Consider the following 5,579-nt stretch of genomic DNA (forward strand, 5'->3'; position numbering starts at 1 on the left):
CCTGAATTATGTACACTTAACAAGTGTGGTAGTTATTACAGGTTAATGGAGCAAAAAGGAAGTGTCGTGTTCCATCAACCTCACAGTGAGCTGCTCTTCCAGTGAGACAGAGAGCAGCCAGCTTGTTTCTAGGTGCCGTGTTCAGATCACTGTCCACAACTCTGGTGCTGAACCTGAGCTGGAGGGTTCAGCACTATGGACAGTGGCTGGTTGGATTACAGGAAGAAGATTTCAGAAATGATGTGGATTAAATGTTCTGCTCAATTAACTAAAGTTTCATAAAGTCAAACTGGTGGTTTTTCCACTGATATTGTCCTGGCTTTTAGCTCTAGGCATATTTTTTAATTGTGCTGCATTACTTCAGTGATTGTAGTTCCACTGTTCCACAGCCCAAAGCTGGGGGCTTTATACCCCTCTAGCTGATGATAAGCCCTCAGGGCCACAAGAAGTGTGTTCTAATAATGTGGTGCTCAGAGAGTGGATGGATATTAAACAAAAGCACTTGCCTAATTAAATGTTATTGTTATTTGGTTTTATTGGTCCTAGTTAAACTACTTAATGTTACATTTTAATGGCAGAAGTAGAGAAAAAAAACACTCAACTTTGTGACATGAAGCTGAGAACAATGCAATAATTACACATTGATAACTAAAAAAATGTTCCAGCATGAGTTTATATTAATCTGCACATCAAAAAGAATCTCCTTCATCCACTCATCACACATTTGTTAACTAAAACACAGCTGAGACGACAAAGAGTTGAACAGAAAAGTTCAGATGATTGATTTGTGAATCCTTTTTAAATTCCAAACAAACTTTATTCTGTAGTTTCACATATTGGAAGGAAATAAAACACAAGAGGTGCCATAACTTTTGCACTGGCCACATCTTATGTTTGATTCCTCAATATGTTGAATTCAGCAAATTAGCAGTAATTGTGCACTAAGTTGTGCTGTATCTGATCCACTCAGACCAGCGCAACACACACCAACACACCACCACCATGTCAGTGTTACTGCAGTGCTGAGAATGATCCACCACCCAAATAGTACTTGCTCTGTCAGGGTCCATGGGGGTCCTGACCACTGAAGAACAGGGTAAAAGGGGGTAACAAAGTATCAGAGAAACAGATGGACTACAGTCTGTAACTGTAGAACTACAAAGACCAGCTATACAGTAAGTGGAGCTGATAAAGTGGACAATGAGTGTAGAAACAGGGCGTCATAATGTTGTGCCTGATCTGTGTAAACACTTATAATGCTGTGTTTGAGTATATAAAACATTGAGAGTCAAACTAGCAGCTTCTGCTAAACATTTTGACTGACACATACATTTAGATTTGGATGACATCAATAAATCAGTAAAAACGTATAAAAGTCACTCACCTTCAGAGACATGAAGCCCAATGAAGAGAAGAACATCCTCACTAGTAAAACAACGCCCAGCACTACACTAGCCCTGTATACCACACTGAGTACACAGCACACTGACCGCTCCTCACCCAGCACTACACTAGCCCTGTATACCACACTGAGTACACAGCACACTGACCGCTCCTCACCCAGCACTACACTAGCCCTGTATACCACACTGAGTACACAGCACACTGACCGCTCCACACCCAGCACTACACTAGCCCTGTATACCACACTGAGTACACAGCACACTGACCGCTCCACACCCAGCACTACACTAGCCCTGTATACCACACTGAGTACACAGCACACTGACCGCTCCTCACCCAGCACTACACTAGCCCTGTATACCACACTGAGTACACAGCACACTGACCGCTCCACACCCAGCACTACACTAGCCCTGTATACCACACTGAGTACACAGCACACTGACCGCTCAACACCCAGTACTACAGAGGGGTGACTGGTATGGGACTTCACCCAGGTGGATTTTTTAAACAAAAATAAAAGGTAAAGAAAATGAAAAGAGAAAATATCTGGAAAAAAAAAGAGAAAGTGCCCCCAAAGCACTTAAAAGCCCAAATAGAAGGCTTAAACAAAAACAGCTCCAAGCTTTCAGCATCCCCCTTGTTTGCCTTTTCCCACAGCAGTAACTCCTCAGACCAGCAGTTAGTACATCAGTGATTTGAGCCTGGCTCTGAGCCACCCCAACCCCAACAGGCACACAACACACTCAATTCATACTCCATTACCTTCCCAGAGAGGTTTTCCTCTCTGCACTTGGGTCCGCCTCCCTGCCATCCCACAATACATCTAGCCATTTCTCAGTAGTGTCATACTGACGTGCAGCCATAGTCTCATCTCTCACAACTGTGCTTATGTAGTTGCTACACTCAGATGGTTAAAGTGTGAGAAATGTGAGGACTAAAGCCATGTCCAGCTGATCTGACCCCATGAACCTTTTCTGCATTTTTTTTTAAATTATCAGCTCTCATTCATGTGGTGCTGCTAGTTGTTAATATAAAACAGTCAATATGTGATTGAAGTGCAGACCTTCAGATTTAATTCAAGGAGTTTAACAATAATATTCTAACATGCCAAAAGTCCTGAGACAGGAACTAATATAGTGTAGGATTCTTTCTAGCCTGGCAAAATGCAACAACTCATCATGGAAGATGTCTGGGGGGATGTTGACCCACGCCGTCTGGATAGCCTCCCACAGCACTGTGGTGTTTGTAGGTGCAGGATCTCTGGTGCGACTGTACCTCTCCACCACATCCCATAATTGCTCGGCCTCACCCTGGACCTAATCCTGACCTTAACGTCAACCAAACACTTAACTCAAACCCTCAACTTGTCCTAATTCAGTTAAATCAGGTACTGAATGGTGTCTGTACAAGCTTGTTGAGGATGTTGAGATGGTCTGTATTAAACCTGTTACATGTTCAGTTCCTCTCAGGTTCAACATCTACAGAGAAACTAATTTTATTCACACATTTAATTAAACATCTCTGAGTAATATACTGAGTTTATATAAGCACCACTGCTACATCGTTGTATATGCGCTGAACCAGACAAGACATTAGGGAGAAGGTTTAAGGGTGACAGAGCACAGAAGGGCCTAGTACGTAACGGAGGCTAGGCTAGGACGTGCTGTGCTAAGCTATGGCTTTGAGGGTAAATAACAACACAGTAAGTGGGGCTACTGGTGAATGACTAAAGACTGGTATCAAAATTCCTTGAGATATAAGGACCAATCAGAACAGTTGATTTTGTTTAGAGTTGTATGACCAACATGACAGGAAAGGAAATATTCAGGTGTGAGGTAAAATGCATTTGTTTAATAATTCATCTTCATTTTGCTTGTTATCTTATTGTGCTACAGATTGCAAATTAGCTCATTAAAAGAGTTTAATAGAAATAAAATCAGTAAATGCTTAGCTGAAGCTTTATTTAGTTACATATTTGCCATTTTGAATATGCAAAGGCAGAAGCTAGAAAATGTTTTAAAAATCATGAAACAAAGCAGAGTATGTATTTTTTATGATGTGAGATGTGTTACTAGTTCACTCTGATGGTGGCGTATTCTGTCTTTTCTCCGAAGTCAGTGACTGTGGTTGTTGTTGTGGTTGTGTTGCTGTGGACGACAGTACAGTACGTCAGTTCATCCTGTAGAGGAGCACAAATGATAATTAACACACAACACTGACCCTTTAAAACCACCTCAGAGTTTGACTTAATCTACCAGGAGCAGCTTCTTCCTCAGTAGGAATAGGATATACTGATGTGCACTGAGTGCCAGTTTATTAGGTACACTCACACTCACTCACGCTGTACATTCCAACAACATGTGACTGTAGTGTGTAGAATAAATCATGGACAACATGAGTTAATTTTGTGTATTAAAACATCTAGATGATTTTTATTGAGTAGTGCTCATGTGGACAAAACCAACTTTTTTTTCAGAGGGGTCTGATTTTCTCACAAATAGGCTAGAACAACCAAAGACCTTGTTTACAAATGAGGAGAAGATAAAAACAAACTGGGTCTAAAATAATCATGGAATAAAGTTGCCCAGTCAAACAAATCCAGTTTTTCTTTTATGTCAAGACATCCATCATAATAATGAATCTTGTCTCAAGGCATGTTTTGACACCAAAGCATTCAAGAAACATCCCAGTGAGCTTTTGAGCATCTTGTAGGATCAATACCCAGAAGTCATACCAACCTGGGTAACTAATAAACTGACAGCACAGTAGAGTGTTTGCTTTTGCGTTTGTATCTTCCTACCTGACAGAGGTGATCATCTGCTGAGAGGGATACGCATCCAGGTTGTGTAAATATAATATTGTAGATGTGATATGCAGATGGAGCTTGTTACTGGGTGTGGTGTGATGTGTATGAATACGATGGAATATGATTATGATATGATACAGTGTGGATGATATAATGACATATGATGGGATGCCAAGGAAAACGGTGGGTTATGATGGAATGTGCTAGGATGTGATGAGATATATCATGTGGTATACATAGTTTGTAGGTTAGATGAGAAGGGTATGATGATATATTATGGGATGTAGGATGGAAATAATGTGATATTTTGACTTGATTAGATGAGAAATCATGGGATGTGAAAATTGTGATGAGTTATGATGGGGCATGATGAAATATGATGGGATGTTATGTAATATGATGGAATATGACTAGAAGGGAAGAGGTCTGATGGAATGTGATGCTATAAGAAGAGATGTGTTGAGATATGATGGGATGTGTGAACTCACCTGTGATTTCTGTTCTCTATTCACCCTTATTTGCTCTTGACCGTCCGCCTGTCCTCGTCTCTGTCCTGTAGAATGAAACAATAAACAGTGAAACACAGACCTCACCTGTGTGTGTGTGTGTGTGTGTGTGTGTGTGTGTGTGTGTGTGTGCGTGCGTGTGTGTGTGCGTGCGTGCATGGGTGTGTGTGTGTGTGTGTGTGTGTGTGTGTGCGTGTGTGTGTGTGTGTGTGTATACCTCTGCATCTCCTGTAGATGACTCCTCCCAGTCCCAGCAGGAGAAGAAAAACAGGAATACAAACGAAATATAGGGAATAATCTGTGTCTAGAAAGAAATAAGAGTACATGAGAGAGAGAGAGAGAGAGAGAGAGAGAGAGAGAGAATGAGAGAGAGAGAGAGAGAGAGAGAGAGAGAGAGAGAGAGAGAGCTAGAATGTTCAGAAATAGTGACATTCGGTTTCAGCTGCCATCAGTGTGCTGAGCTTACCATCAGCTATTTGAGAGGAATCTCTGTTTGAGGAGGTTGGACTGGTTTTGCTGCTGACCACTGATGCTTTTAATGCACAGATGTTGTTGACCTTTTAGATATCTCTGTAGGTACAGCAGAGTTTGATAGTCAGACAGAACAGCAGTAAATGGCACTTTGCGTATACACAGTTATATGAACATAATCTGGGATCAGCAACCCAAACACTTTGTATCTCCATTTTTATATCTTAGCTGTAAATATGTCTCATTATGTGCCAGCACAGGCTTAAAAATATAATATTAACAAAAACGCAGATTTACTTTGCACTGCTTTAAGTGTTATCTCAGCTTATGGCCATTTTTCTCACATCTCCAGCAGGAAGCTTTTCCACAAAAGTAGAATAGTTTCTTGT

At 41.1% G+C, this 5,579-nt stretch overlaps 1 long non-coding RNA gene across 1 annotated transcript; it reads right to left on the minus strand.

The window, feature by feature from the left end:
* Positions 1–3,390: 3,390 nt before the first annotated feature.
* Positions 3,391–5,275, minus strand: LOC108415419. Its single transcript, XR_005130173.1, has 4 exons — positions 5,186–5,275; positions 4,937–5,023; positions 4,702–4,766; positions 3,391–3,586 (listed from the first exon to the last, which is right to left on the minus strand). It is a non-coding gene; the product is annotated as an uncharacterized LOC108415419 (long non-coding RNA).
* Positions 5,276–5,579: the final 304 nt, after the last annotated feature.

This window comes from Pygocentrus nattereri, chromosome 4 (assembly GCF_015220715.1).
Source record: "Pygocentrus nattereri isolate fPygNat1 chromosome 4, fPygNat1.pri, whole genome shotgun sequence".
NCBI lineage: Eukaryota > Metazoa > Chordata > Actinopteri > Characiformes > Serrasalmidae > Pygocentrus > Pygocentrus nattereri.